A 15,975-nucleotide genomic window follows, 5' to 3' on the forward strand; every position below is an offset into this window, starting at 1 on the left:
GAAGCATTTTTATTCTATATTTATTTTTATTTCATTTGTTTTATACATGTTGATATTGTGCAGACCTCTGTTAATAAAGGAACCTGTGTGACATTTGGCACGAGGCTTTGTATTAAAACTGACTGTTTTTTTAAGGGTTTGCCTCAGAAAAAATGAAGCTAACAGAGATGCTAACAGAGATGCTAACAGAGATGCTAACAGAGATGCTATGCTATAATGCTTTGGGGGAAACCCAAATTATGGCACGGAAAAAATATCGATATATATCGAGTATCGCCATTCAGCTAGAAAATATCGAGATATGACTTTTGGTCCATATCGCCCAGCCCTACCCTGACCTAAGTCTGACTCTATGCAGATGACAGTACTTTATAGATCAGTTGCATATTGGAAAACCCTTCCAGGTGAGATTCCTTACATCAAAAGAATAAGAACGTATTTGTTGTCATCACCTTAACATCATATGGCGTATCTGACTGAGTGAGATCAATACATCAAATTATATATGATTTGTATGATGTTTTTCTTTATTTCTTATTTGTAATTTTATTTTTATTTTTTTAAATGTACTTTATGAATTGAGATTGTATGTTTGATTTTGTATTTTAGGGCCCATTCTGTTCACAATTTACATAAATGAGCTGTGTGGAAACTTGTCAAATGCCTGATATCACTTTTATGCGGATGATTGTGTGATATACTGCTGCTCACCCTTAATTGCACAAGCTTTTGAATTTTTACAGTCTGCCTTTGATGAAGTGCAGTCTCGTTTGGAGAAACTGAAACTGGTTTTAAATGATGAAAAATCCAAAGTTATGTTTTTTTCAAATTCATAAGTTCTCCCGGAGAATACCCCATCAATTAAAACTGTCCATGGTAAAGCTCTTGAGCTGGTCTCTAGCTACAAATACCTGGGATTAACTATTGATGGGGAGCTTACATTTAAAGCACACATAAAAAATTTGGTCTCTAAACTAAGGGTGAAACTCGGTTTTTATTACAGAAACAAGGAATGTTTTTCCCTCAGAGCACGAAAGTTTCTGATTTCGGCTACTTTTCTGCCTGTTCTGGATTACGGCGATGTTGTGTACATGTGTGCGTCAGCCAGCTGTCTACAGTCTCTGACTCCGGTCACCACTGTGCCCTACGGTTCATAACTGGTTGTAGCATCTCACTCACCACTGTGAACTGTATGCTAAAGCTGGCTTGTCTTCTCTGAATGTTAGACGGTTTACACACTGGATGACTCTGACTTATAAGGCTTGGCTTGGCTTGGTTCCTGTTTATTTATGTTTATTTCTCCAGAGAACTAAAAGCAGTTATGCTTTAAGGTCGAATGACACTTTGCACCTGGCTGTTCCTCGTGTTCGGACTAACTTGGGAAAAAAAGCTTTTAGGCCACGTTTACACGTAGCCGGGTATTTACAAAAACGGATATTTTCCCCTCTCCGTTTTCAAAAATATCCTCGTTTACACGGACTCGCATGAAAACGCTGTTAACGTCATGCCAGCCAATCAGAATCCTGGAAAAAACATCAACAAATGACACGTGTAACTTCCAGTTAAGGCTGATTTATGGTTCCACGTTACACCAACGCAGAGCCTACGGCGTAGGGTACGCGGCGACGCGCACCGTACGGTGTGTGTACCCTACGCCGTAGGCTCTGCGTCGATTTAACGCGGGACCATAATTCAGGCTTTACTTCCAAGACGGAACGAGAGTCTGAGAGAATTTAAAACAGGTAAAATAAAAGAAAATATTGACGGTGGCCAAACAAATTGTAAACACAGGTCGCACTCATGACGCTGCTGGTGACGTTTCTGTCGCATAATGTGACGTTCTGAAGCCTAAATCTCAGTTTTCCTCCGTTTTCTCTGTTTAGACGCAAACGTGAAAACTGAGTTTTTGAAAACCTCCACTTTGGTCGGAGTTTTCAGAAATGATGGTTTTTGGTGACTTTGAGCTTCGTTTTCATGTAAACGAACGGCCAAAACACATGAAAACGCCTCCGTTTTTGCCCCGTGTAAACGGGGCCTTAGTTTCTCTGCACCCTCTGCGTGGAATACCTTACAAAATGAACTGAAAATGCCTGAACTTGTTTCTTTTGAAGCCTTTCACTCACTTCTGAAAAAACGACAACGGGAATCCTTTCAGCAGTGCCCGTGTTTTTAAACTACATGTGCCCGTGTTCTTAAATTTTAAATTATTTCTGAAGTTGTTTTTACATATTATTGAAGTCACCACTATTGCACTTTATTCGCTAACAGTTTGCACTCTCATTTTAATGTTTATTACGTGATTGCTGTTATTTGTGTGTGGACGTGTGCTGCTCCTTCCTTGGCCAGGTCACCCTTGGAAAAGAGGTCTTGACCTCAATGGGTTTTTATCTGGATAAATAAAGGTGAAATAAAAAAATAAAAACATTGTATTGTCTGGACCCCAGGAAGACTAGCTTTGACTCTCCGGGCCTCCACCCATCACGATCAACTGGGATGTTTGTTTACTGCTGTTGTCTGAAATGCGTCTGATTGGATTCAGACGGGGAACAAAGGTCCGTTTCAAGCAGAATCCAACACAAACACGCAGCCGCCGCCCCCCCGGCCTCCTCTCATCTTTTCCACTCCGTCCCTGTAAACAGATGTCTGGGACACAAACCGCTCATTTGCCCTGATTCAGAAATATTTTCCAGAATAGAATCAAATATTGGTGTCTGTGTTGGACCCTGGGAGGAATCCTCGCCGTGATTGTGTTCAGCTGCAGAAGCGTAAATGCCGGGGCCGAGTGGTGGGAGGACCGAGCTGCTGGTTCTGGCTCCACTTTAGAAAAGGTCAACAACTGTAACTGGGAACGGGAGTTGGGAATGGAATTCAGTGACGGCTGGTGGGACAAGGAAATAGATAGAATCCACTCCACCACGTCCTGCGCTCGCTTTAGCCTCATACTACTTAAAGTTCTGCACGGAGCCCATCTCTCCAAATCCAGGCTTTCTGAAATCTACCCGGAGGTGGAGGATAGATGCAGCAGAAGCCAGCAAACTCCTTGAGACTTGAGTCTTATGTTTTATACGTGTCCCGCACTCCAAACTGTTCCGCCTGGGTTCTACTTGACCTCCAGAGGGTTCCGGGTAGGGCTGTAACGATACACTAATCTCACGATACGGTACGATACACGATATTGAGGTCACGATAACGATACGATATTATAGCAGTATTTTTTTAACAACCTTGAATGAGGAACTTATGACTGGAAAAAATGGTCTTTTATTTGAAAGACACAAAATACAAAACAATGCTGTGCATTTGCCCTATTGTTACAGTTTGTAATGCTTTATAACTGTTTAAGTTTTAAAGAGAAAGCCAGGCCAACCATTTTCCACAAACTGAACTAAAAGTAAATGTCAGGTTTGCATTATGCATCTTCAGTTTCATACAAGTACACATTTTTTGCCACAAACTGAATAGTTTCTCTCATGTATGATTTGACTTTTTTCTTTTCCAGAAATTTAACAACTAAAATTAAATAAATAGCCTAAATAAAAGTAAATAAATACATACAATTTTACATCATAAAAAGATTGATTCATGCTCACCTTATAAGTGTAAGAGGAGATTTATTTTTGTTAAGAAGGTTATTTTGGTAATTCAGGGTTCATTATTTTATAAATATATTCTTTATATTCTGATGTAAATCAGGGACTATAATGACACTAGTCAGTTTATCTGTAGTGATGAGTCTGTTTTAGATTGGGCGGAGTGATACGCCACAGTACGGCACTAGGTGCTGTGTTGATGTTCTAAAATCCTACACTGTTGAGGGACATTAAAGTACACTGGAACTCAGTAAAAGTCCCCGTGTTTATCCTACTCACCACCCCAAAAAGGTTTAATTTAATAAGGTAAGGCTTAACTCTACACCAGCCTTACATTAGTAAAAGTTCAGAGCTCAAAACCCCCAAGAGTCCCGTGATCGGGACCAAAACGGGACTAGTTTCTTCTGAGTGGAGGAAGATTTTGGTCCGCGGGTCGAGGCGTGGTCGCGGTCGGATGCGCGTTACTAGTCAACACAATAGATTAATGTTAATAACCTAATATCGCGATACAGTTTGTCACCTCCACGACACGTTTCGTGACGTTTTTGTATCGCGAAATTTCGTGGCACGATATATTGTTACACCCCTAATGTTTGTCCAACCTTGGACTGATGGATCCCTAAGCTGGGAGATGGTTTCATACGTCTGTCCTGCCTCATGGATAGCCATAGCCTGAGTAGCTGTCCTGATTACTCTCCTCTTTGATGCCAAGAGTCGATACAGCAGAATCTGCTCTTGGACGCCACCGGAGAAGGGATCATGTGATGGAAGTGGAGACAAAGCTAGAGTCATGTCAACAAAGAAATCTGTCTGAATGGACGTGACTTCTGCGGTTCAGCTACTTCTGATCGTACGTCCTCAGAGATCTTGTGGGAGGCAGGGCTCACATCAGTGGATTTTCTCCTGAACAGAAACTTTTAGAGGAATCCTCGTGAGACTTGGAGGAAGATCAGGTCACGGTTTAGAGTAAATAAACCAGTTATTTCAGGCATCAAAAGATCCACTCAGTCATCAGAAGAACACGCTGTAGTGACTCAAACGGCCTTGACTCTGCCGTTATTGGAGACACTGGTCAGACAGAACAATTGTTATTGGATGTAAAGAGGAAGTTCCCCAGTGAGGTCCGGATCAATACAACTGTTACAGACCAGCGACAGGAACAACTGTGTTTGTTGCAGCAACGCTTCACTCCTGTGGAAAGGTGAAGGAAATAAAAGCATCTATCCCACGTTTACCTGCAGGCGCCGAGTATGTAACGAGATAATCCGATAAAGACGCCAATAAAGAGTAAAGTTAGGAGACGGTTGGCAGTGGAGCTCAGAAAGAACACTCCTAACGACCCCAACGACCCCAACAACCTCAACACTCCTGCCGACCTTAACAACCCACAATCCCAACACTCCCAACGACCCCAAACAACCCCAACAACCCCAACAACCTCAACACTCCCGCCGACCTTTACAACACACAATCCCAACACTCCTAACGACCCCAAACAACCCCAACAACCTCAACAATCTCCAAAACCACAACATCCCCAACGACCCAAACACTCCCAACTAGGGCTGGGCGATTTTGGACAAAAATAAAATCCAGATTTTTTTCTCTGAAAACCCGATTTTCGTTTTCGATTTCAATTTTTTTGGTAAAACTACAAAAGACAATGGAATAATTTTTAAAGAATAATTATTTTTAAAGAAAAATAGCAAACAAATGTCCCTATTGGGAATGAAGTGCAATTGAAAGATACTGTAAATCCTCCTTGAGTTTAGTAAAGTGACAACATTTCCAATTTTCTTGACCAAACAAAGATGACTAGACGAGCTCCGTCTGTAATGCAGCTGCAAAAAAGGAACATCCATTTTCCGATTTTCCTTTTTTTAACATCGATTGTGATTAATAAATCCGATTTAGATTTAAAATCGATTAATCGCACAGCCCTACAACAACCCCAACACTTCCAACACTCCCAATGACCCCAACACTCCCAACAACTCAAACATTCCCAACAACCCCAACGACTCCAACACTCCCAACACCCCAACCCAGAAAAAAGTCCACCACTGAGAACCCCGGTCTCATATTAGCTGCTTCAAACTCAAACTGGTCCAGGGAGCTAAAGATCACGGTTCGATGAAGCTAACAGCTTCAGATCATCTGAAAAAAGCTGAGATGAAATCCTGAAGCCACAAAACAGGGCCACTCTGCTTCTTCCTCATCTTCATTCTGTTGAAGTTCCTTGGGAAGGTGTGAAACTGTGGTGTGGAAAACCTTCACACCTGAGACAGATGGAGCGGTTTGTCCAGGGAAGTGGAAACATGACCAGAACATCCATCTATAGCTGCATCCACACGCCTCTGTCGGTGCCACAAACCCCGAGTCGTCAACACCATACGTATAGTTCAGTTTACTTCTGCATTAAAACAAAGGTGGTACTGACTTTCCTTTGTTCTGGTGTTTCTGCAGCTTTACCTCGGCTGGAGAGTGAAACCTGAGATGTTTCTGTCTCGGCTCATTTGACTGATTCCTGAGAGTCCTGAACATCAATCTGGGGGAAAACTGAATCACAGGACAATTTCCTATGATTAGTTTTGACAGCTGAGGGGATGGTGGCGATGCGAGCAGCAAACTAATGGTGCGATGAGTTCAAAAATGACCCAAACTCAGGACAATCCTTCAAAAGTTCAGAAACTTCAAAAGCTGGTTGAACTGCATGAACTGAACTCACATCCATAAAAACATAAAAACAATTAAAGCTGCAAGCAGCGATGAATGTATGGAGCTCGAACAGTCTCATAATTGACAAATGCACAGGACAAGTTTTACAAATGCACAGACCGATTTGCAAATACACACACCGTTTCACACATGCACAGAACAATTCACACGTGCGTAGGACAAGATATACAAATGTATTTTTGATGCACACACAAATATAACCTTCCTTTCCTTTGTTCCAGCCTTTGTTCCAGCCAATCATAAGAGCGCACCCTACGTGGGGGACACAGAGCAGTGGATAAAACACGACTTACTCTAAACCAATCAGATTAAAGGGGCGGATCCACCTGCTGTTTGAACTGCGTTAGCTTAGAAAAGTGATTCATATTTCAAGTTGATGGAGTAAAGATAAATAAACAGCAACAGGAGATAAAAGATAAATAAACAGGATTGAGAGGAGATCACTGTTCTGCTTTTCTTGTGATCTCGGTAAAAAAAAAGTGCGATCAGAGATGGTTTGTCAGGCCGTTCAACCATTGGCTGAAACAAAGGAAGATATCTGATTGGTTGCAGATCCTTCAGTGACGTGTTTGTGGATCGAGTCATGTCAGGGGAGTCTCAAAAGTCACACGCAAATCCAGCGCAGCTCACAGACAAAAAAAACATTTGTAAATCAGGTTATATTTGTGTGCGCATCAAAAATACATTTGTATATCTTGTCCTACGCACGTGTGAATTCTTCTGTGCATTTGTGAAACGGTGTGTGTATTTGCAAATCTGTCTGTGCATTTGTAAAACTTGTCCTGTGCATTTGTCAATTATGACACTGTTCTAGCTCCATACCCTCGCACCCTTGTAAACGTTCAGGCTGCAGTGGAAGCTTGTATGACTTGCATGTAGATTCTTCAGGCCTGGACATTTAGCGGATGACTCTCTATGTCAAACCATTCAAAAGTTATCTCAGAAAATAGGAACTATCAATTATCAACCGATTAGTAGTTTTTAGTTTTCTAGGGGGCGCTGTTGAGCCATTTTGCCCATTTTGCCCATTAATGCAAACCATTATATATCACATTTTTCGCCAGGCCTGGCTTGCGTGCAAAATTTGACTTTGACTTTTTCGGCACGTTTAGGGGGGCAAAAGCCCTCATTTCGTTGGAAGAAAGAAAAATTCCTACAGATACGATAGGGCCTTCGCACTGTAAGTGCTCTGGCCCTAAATATCACTGATGATGATTCAAACACAAGTAGTGCAGGTAGTACTCTAGTGGTCTGTAGAGGACCTGCAGGTCTGGATCTGGACCCTAGTGGTCTGTAGAGGACCTGCAGGTCTGGATCCAGTCCAGTAAAATGCAGCACAAAACGCTCAACACCTAAACGAGTCATCCTCCTCCCCCTTTACCCATAATCCCCATCAAGGAAACATCAAGGAAACATGATCAAAGATCAAAGGAAATAATAACACGGATGAGGAATTATAATTTTCATTACTTCCTGGCAGATGGATGTGTCTTGGTCTGACCAGGATCCTGATCCGCCGTCTGAAGGTAATTAGCCTGACGGAGGTCGTTTGGGAGCACGAGGAACCAAGATTATAACAATGAGCAGATTCTGCAAATACGTTATTCTCTAAATACCCCCCCCCACCACCACACACACACACACACACACACACACACACACACACACACACACACACACACACACACACACACACACACACACACACACACACACACACACACACACACACACACACACACACACACACACACACACACACACACACACACTGATGTGAATGAGGAACCATCCAGGTCCATCCAGCAGGAAAGGTTGCAGGGAGGCGGCTGATGACATTTAATCACTCGGGAAAAGTAATAACGATGATGTTTGTGACATTTTACCAGAAGTTTCCTGCAGTTTAATGAACCACGTTAGAAAGTGGGAGGAACTTCCACAACCACATTAAACACTGGAGGAAAACTCTGCAGGAAACAGAGGAAGCATGGAGGAAACCAACAACAACAGCTGCATCGGGATGGATGGATGGATGGATGGATGGATGGATGGATGGATGGATGGATGGATGGATGGATGGATGGATGGATGGATGGATGGATGGATGGATGGATGGATGGATGGATGGATGGATGGATGGATGGATGGATGAAGAGCTCAAATAGGACATTTCACATCAGTTCAGTGTTTCGGCCATTTTCTGATCTCAGTGGGGAACGTGGGCCCGTCCTGTCCTGGGGCCTCATCTATAAAGCTTGCTTGCTACAAAACAGGGCTGAAAGATGAGCCACCTGCTACGCAAAGGTTGGGATTTAAAAAGAAAAAACTAACCGAAAAATCTGCGTATCCCTACGGCAACCCAGACCCTCGCGCAGGAACATTTTGAAGATCTCGGGAACTGGCGACGCAGGCGGTGAGGTGGTGAAATGAAGCCAGATTCATGTCATACTCTTAATGTCATCAAATATCAGACTTATAATATAATAGCGCTGATCGTGTCCCTCTGTGTGTGAAGCTCAGCGTCAGTCAGGACTCTGGTGCTGCTGCAGCCGCGGTGCAGGACACGCCGTGCATGGAACCTCCTTCACCCACCACGACAACTGGAGAGTGACTGAGGACAGAACAAATGAGTGCCGGGCCACTCTACGGAGCCCCTAAAGGGACACAGATTTTTTTATATATATAATGAGTTTTACGCGCGCGTGAAACCTTTACGCGTGGGTTTAAGCCTAAATTATGGTTCCGTGTTAAAACGACGCAGAGCCTACGCCGTAGGGTACGCGGCGACGTGTACCTACGCCGTATGCTCTGCGTTCGTGTGACGCGGATCCATAAATCAGCCTTGAGCAGCTCTGAGGGGAGGGAGGAGGGGGAGCGGGGCTGCTGGGCCGTCTTCGCATCGCCTTCGCACAGTGTCTTGATGATTTGCAATTACAGGCTGAGCCTACCGTTAGTTTTTAAACTGTAAAAAGTGGGGGAGACAAAAACATGATTTTGAAAAGTGGGGGGGACATGTCCCCTCTGTCCCCAGTGGAAATTGCGCCGTGGCACTCACGACGTTTAGCGCAGCAACGGCGTGCTGCCACTCACTCGCTTTATTTTATACTATTTATATACTTTTTCTACTTTTACTGTGACCACCAAATAATGTCGTCTTCCTGTCCTCCACCTCATCCACAACATCTCGCTCTCTGTCTGCGTGAAATTTAGTGGCACGGTGGCTCGACACGTCTCATTCATCCTGACCCAAACAGGCTGCAGGAAGCCGCTGCGCATGCTCAGCAGGCTCATTCATATGCAAATACTACTTTGCATTGCCCATTTATGGTATGAAGTGGGCGTGTAGAGGGCGGGATATGAGGCGAATTCAGCTGCGCAACCTTCCAGCTGGACTGTGATTTATAAAGCGGCTTTTGGGTTTACATGCACTTTTAGTATGGATCCTACGCACTCTTTTATAAATGAGGCCCCTGGACCAGAACTGGTCCAGGTCCAGGACAGGATGAGGAGCCCTGACCCAAGACTAAATCTCGTGGGCGGGGCCGGCTGCCTCAAGGGCCCCATTGGTCCCCGGTCTGCGGGAGTACCGACCCCCCAGCCCCCACTCTGCTTGAGTTTCAAGACTCAACAAAGCAAAATTAAAATCCCAACGAGTCTCTGCTTCAGTCGGTACAACCGTGTTTATATTGAAGGTTTGAGTTTTGGTTCCCTCTCAAAAGTCCGAACACGTCCTCCCAGAAACTCTGCTTCTCTTTATTTTGCATCTTCCCAGTCCTCCTGCCCCCCCTCAGGTGGTGTGGGATCCACCAGCTTTATTAAATCAGCGTTAAAACAACAGTCCCCGTCAGGGGGACGTGGTCTAGACCTGGTCTGGTCTGTGCGTGACGGAGTTACATCAACGGCATCTGAAACCTCTCTGCAGTAATTAGGAGCGAGGCAGACGAGTCTGGACTATAAATAACTTCTGCTCCTTTAAATCCCTCCGTCCCTCCGTCGGGGTTTTAACTTCTCCTCCTTGAAATCCCTCCGTCCCTGCGTTTGGTTTAACGGAGGATCTGATGAGCTCTGACTCGCGCCGGGGATTAGCCGCTAGTCCAGATTAACGTCCCACTAACCGACCACCTTCAGCAGAACTCCTCCCCGGGGATCAGCTCAGACCTGAGGAACCAGTAGGGGTGGGCAAAAATATTGATACGGCAATATATCGTGATACATAGTCTCCCGATACGATATCGATATTCAATGTATGTATCGCGATATATTGCCGTATCAATATTTTTGCCCACCACTAGCTGTACTGTATTTTGTGATTTCAGTGTGGGTGAGACACTGCATTTTATTTTTGTCATTTTAAGTCAGGGGCAAGTAGCTGTACTGTATTTTTGTGATTTCAATTTCAGTGTGGGTGAGACACTGCATTTTGTATCTAAGAATAATGCACACTGCACTTTTCATTGTGTTTCAGTGTGTTTTTTCATGCAAATATGTTGCATAAAAATGGAAAGTTTGAATTACATTGTTTTGACTCAGTTTGTCCAATGCATTATCACTATCATCTGATGTACATATATACAACTTGGATTTTAAGATGTGTTATGCATTTTTAAATTTTTCGGTGAACTATTTAGAATATCGAGATATATCGCATAATCGGGATATCGCAATTTGTATGGTAGCGTGGCTCAAGTATCGTGATGCGTATTTTTTTAGTTTAAGTGTTGCAAATTCACATTACAAATCATGTTTTAATAGCAGAAAAAAAGACCGCATTTCCACGTACGGTGCGGGTCGCCGCGTACCCTACGCCGTAGGCTCTGCGTTGGTGTAACGCGGAACCATAAATCAGCCTTTAGTGTGTGCGCTGTCTGCTGTTCGGAACAACTCTTTTTTCTCTTCTCACTTTGCTGGGACGCCGGGTCCCTTCGCCGAGACACAACTTTTGCGGTATGCGTTCTTTGTTGTGTCTAAAAATGATGCGCAGTGCCTGCCCAATCAGAAACGGTACAGATATTTTGGGATTTTTTTTATATATATAAAATTATAATAAAATAAAGGATCCCATAACCTTTGATCGGATGGGCAGTACGCACGTTTGGGTTGGAACAGCCCACCCCTGCCCCAAAACCGGCCTCCAGTTCCAGTAACAGAGGTCCGACGTGAGGATTATGATCGTATAGTGTGAGCAGACGGAGGATTATGATCGTATAGTGTGAGCAGACGTGAGGATTATGATCGTATAGTGTGAGCAGACGGAGGATTATGATCGTATAGTGTGAGCAGACGTGAGGATTATGATCGTATAGTGTGAGCAGACGGAGCATCAGAGCATCGGGTCGTACAGTGTGAGAACATAAATTGTGGGCTGTGAACTTTTGAACTCTGCGATCTAGTCGTGCAGTTTGAGATGGGGCAGAATCAAACGATTTAAAATATCGCACAGTGTATGCCCAGTTTTAGGGGTGTGGTCCTTTGATTGGACAGTCATCACTTTGGATACTTAGCGCTGTGTTGTGTCCTGAGCTGTGAATAAAGACCTAACATGACAAAATCATTGGTATTCAGTATGTTCTGTTAGTTATACTAACAGACCACCGAGACCGGTTGTGGGTGGTGGACCCCCAAGACGGGTTTCCTTGAGACCATCTTTAACGTTTCATCAGCAGGATTTATGATTCATCCTTTTTTCAGGTGATTAATCCTCATAATCTGGATCCTCCATCCAGGACCCGGATCCTGTGCAGGTTAACTGGTCTCAGAAAGAGGACCCCCCCCAGGACGGGGGTCTTTGGATCGGCGTTAACGAGTCGGAACCCGCCGACATAATGCTGCCGTTATTCTCCCAAATGGACCTGCAGTCACAGCGACCCCTTTATCACAAATACACACTTATACACACACATATGTACACTCACACACACATATATATATATACACACACTCACACACATATATAAACTCACACACTCACAAACACTCACACTCTGAAGTGAACAGGCGACACCATTATTACGGCGGCTTCACGCCCACAGAACCATTACCTGGTCCTCATCTGGATGGAGGGATGAGAGAGAGGAGGGAGGATGGAGAGAGAGAGGGAGGATAGAGAGAGAGGGAGGATGGAGAGAAAGATGAGGATGGAGAGAGAGAGGGAGGATGGAGAGAAGAAGGGAGGATGGAGAGAAGGAGGTAGGATGGAGAGAGAGAGGATGGAGAGGAGGAGGGAGGATGGAGAGAGAAGGAGGATGGAGAGAGAGAGGATGGAGAGAGAGAGGATGGAGAGAAAGATGAGGATGGAGAGAGAGAGGGAGGATGGAGAGAATGTTTATTCTGAGCATCCAGACAGGTACCTACGGTGGCCGACAAGGGCCAAACGCGTCTCAGTTAAGGAAAACGGCTTCAAGTACAGAAACGATTCAAATTCACAAACTCAAAACGAGGAACAAAAAGAGGAACGTGGTGCAAATGAAAAAACGTGCTGCAAAAAACAAAGACAAATGCAGCATCATCAAACGCTGCAAATAGAGAAACGATGCAAAGCACAAAACGATATAAAACAATAAAACCATCTTCAAAAGAAAAACGCTTCATAACCGGTCACCAAACCTGCAGGGGGCGCTCTCGGCCGAGACGGAACAGCTGACTGAACCACAGTGTTTACGTCCATGGTTTAAACATACAGACTATATTTATATACGATGTTAATATCACTATTATATTTTACACCAGACGATACAAGGCTGCACATAATATTAATAAGATAAGATCATGATTAGAGATTGACACCTGTTAACGTTACATATAGTACATTATCACTTCCATAACATACAGCGCTGCACATTACATGTTATGCTTATTAATGACAGAAAGAAAAAAAGGACAGGGTTTATGTTGGAAGACTGTGACCAGACGGCTTCTTAATGTATTATTAAAACGGGTGCTTTATATCAATATGTGTATTATGTGCAGAGATTTTTCCAGTAAAATTAAGTGTATTTATTTTTAAAAATTGATGCGGATATTTACGCCAGTGTGCCGAAAAAGTCAGCACTTCTCTTTTAACTGTTTTACTTTGTCACTATCCTCGTATTCAAAACTGAAATTCTCCGAATAAATATCTTCTATCATCTTTTTTAGCAGTGATATTTTTCCTGCGAAAATATATAATAGTAGTCAGTTAATAAAAATAAACAACCGTCTACAAAGAAATAAAATCGGCAAATGCATTCTAGAAAACTAAAAAAATGTCAAACTGCTCTCTTTGTGGAATAATGATGGATTTGTAGAAGAAATATATTATCGGATATGCTGGCAATTATTTATCCGTTCCTTTTTAGTAAATTGACATTTCGTTTTTTTGCGTTGGAAACCTCTCTCGGGCCGCACATTTGACACCCCTGATCTACACGTTAGAACTGCAGCAGCAGCAGATCCGATAAATAATAACATAAATAAAAACATGTAATTAGTCTGGCGTTCGTTAACTGGCCTGAAACGTTGGAACGACAGAACTGAGAGTGAAACAAAGTCAGAAGGGAAGAAGAGCAGGAGGCATCAGAGGGAGCGATGGGACTATACGGAGAACAGAGGAAATGAAAACAATGGGACGCTGACGGGAGGAAGAAAGGAAGAGAGAAGAAGAGGAAACTAAAAGCTGCCGGCGGCGGGACTCTTCTTCACGTCTGAGCGACCTCTTCATCACAGCCAAAGTTCATTACTCTTCACTAATTAGTGACTCAATTCTTGTCAGATTAGTTCAGAGTAGAAGAGACAACCACCGAGCCGACAGCAGACCGAGCCATCCAACAAACCTGCGCTGCATTTCATCATTTAAACCAAAAAACTTAAAACATCAGGTCAAAAACTGAGAGTCTGAGGCTCTGAACCTGAACCCTGACTGAAAAACAGATCACAAACTCCTAAAACGACCAGCAACACGAACAGGAAACACCCTGTGGTTTGAGATTTGAAGTTAGAGGTTGGAGGATATATATCGTATTGTGAGCTGAATAGCGTGATATATAACGTATCGTTGGCTGAATATCGTGATATATAACGTATCGTTGGCTGAATATCGTTATTTATATATATATATATATATATATATATATATATATATATATATATATATATATATATATATATATATATATCGTTGACTGAATATTGTGGTATATATCGTATCGTAGGCTGAATATTGTGATATATATCGTATCGTGAGCTGAATATCGTGATATATATCGTATTGTAGGCTGAATATCGTGATATATATCGTATCGTGAGCTGCATATCGTGATATATATCGTATCGTGAGCTGAATAGCGTGATATATAACGTATCGTTGGCTGAATATCGTGATATATATCGTATGGTGAGCTGAATATCGTGATTATATATCGTATCATGAGCTGAATATTGTGGTATATATCGTATCGTGAGCTGAATATCGTGATATATATCGTATAGTGAGCTGAATATCGTGATATATATCGTATGGTGAGCTGAATATCGTGATATATATTGTATCGTAGGCTGAATATCGTGATATATATCGTATAGTGAGCTGAATATCGTGATATATATCGTATCGTGAGCTGAATATCGTGATATATATCGTATGGTGAGCTGAATATCGTGATATATATCGTATCGTAGGCTGAATATCGTGATATATATCGTATCGTAGGCTGAATATCGTGTATCGTATCGTGAGATCAGTGTATCGCTACAGGGCTACCGAGGACTGCAGATCTTTGCTGCAGGTCCTGCAGCTCCGGAGTTAAACCCTCTCCTCTAACTGAGGACAGACGGACGTCTGAAGACGACTCGGCGTCCTCAAACTCCCCGTCTGCGGAGGCGGAGCTTCTCCCGAGAAGAACACTCCACATACCTGAGTGGCTTTCATCAGTCAGAGCAACTCATAACTCTCTTAGCTCCCTTCAGGTGATTAGCTCTTATTTACTTCCCTCTGCAGCGGTCCAGACGCTAACGGCTGATTCAATAACAACATTCTTGCTTTGATTAAGATCAGATCACATCTTTGTGAAATGAAAGCAGTTAGAAGGTTCCTGGACCCGTCTAGAGGACGGTACCAGGGGAAGTCAGACTTTTATCATGGAGGTTATTTATGAAGCTTTGATCCGGTCGTGAGGGATGTTGTTGTCGTTTCAGACACTCGTCCTCAATAAACCTCAAACAAAGCACTAACTCTATACAGTTTAAAAACACATACAAGAAAACAATTCTGGACAAATATAAAAATAAGGACCTCTAAAGCACTCAATTTACCTTCTGTATGTATTTCTTTTATTATTTTTCTGTTCCATATGTGATACATAGGGATGGGCGGTATGGACTAAAAAATGTATCACGATAATTTCTGGCATTTATCCCGGTAACGATAAAAATGACGATAAAAAAAATACCAATTCAATTCCACCTTTGTAACTATAAATCTATCTCGCTCTCAGATCCGCCATGTTTGTTACACAAAAACGTATCAACGGGAATTTATACTTCTTTCTTTCTTTCTTTCTTTCTTTCTTTCTTTCTTTCTTTCTTTCTTTCTTTCTTTCTTTCTTTCTTTCTTTCTTTCTTTCTTTCTTTCTTTCTTTCTTTCTTTCTTTCTTTCTTTCTTTCTTTCTTTCTT

The 15,975-nt window shown here is 42.7% G+C and overlaps 1 protein-coding gene across 5 annotated transcripts in view; it reads right to left on the bottom strand.

Moving 5' to 3' along the window:
* LOC133443678 (pleckstrin homology domain-containing family A member 7-like) overlaps positions 1-15,975 on the bottom strand; it is a 191,696-nt gene that overhangs the window by 120,180 nt on the left and 55,541 nt on the right. The gene's annotated exons all lie outside the window — the stretch shown is intronic.

The sequence above is a fragment of the Cololabis saira genome, chromosome 5, assembly GCF_033807715.1.
Source record: "Cololabis saira isolate AMF1-May2022 chromosome 5, fColSai1.1, whole genome shotgun sequence".
NCBI lineage: Eukaryota > Metazoa > Chordata > Actinopteri > Beloniformes > Belonidae > Cololabis > Cololabis saira.